The 257-nt window shown below is 46.3% G+C and overlaps 1 protein-coding gene across 4 annotated transcripts in view; it reads left to right on the top strand.

The window, feature by feature from the left end:
- The window catches only part of LOC106870405 (cadherin EGF LAG seven-pass G-type receptor 1), a 535,294-nt gene that overhangs the window by 371,203 nt on the left and 163,834 nt on the right, over nt 1-257 (top strand). The window lies entirely within an intron of this gene.

The following is a 257-nucleotide window of genomic DNA, read 5'->3' as shown; positions in this document are numbered from 1 at the left end:
TATGTATATTCATTTTCATTTTCATTCTATCTAGTTTCAGCTCATGAGCTGTGGCCATGCTGGGGCACAGCCGTTTGGTGTTGCTACACAATTTTACTTCACGAATTTTACTTCAGGAATTGACATTTGGTGCAGCTGCTCTCATCTGCACCTCGTGCCGTGAAGTCGGTTTATCTGGGACACTTGACAAGAAGAGGTCCAGCCTCATCTTAAAGACACCTACATCCACCGCATGCAGGTCTCTCAGGTCCTTCGGG

The sequence above is a fragment of the Octopus bimaculoides genome, chromosome 4 (assembly GCF_001194135.2).
Source record: "Octopus bimaculoides isolate UCB-OBI-ISO-001 chromosome 4, ASM119413v2, whole genome shotgun sequence".
Lineage (NCBI taxonomy): Eukaryota > Metazoa > Mollusca > Cephalopoda > Octopoda > Octopodidae > Octopus > Octopus bimaculoides.
This window is presented reverse-complemented; position numbering and strand designations above follow the sequence as displayed.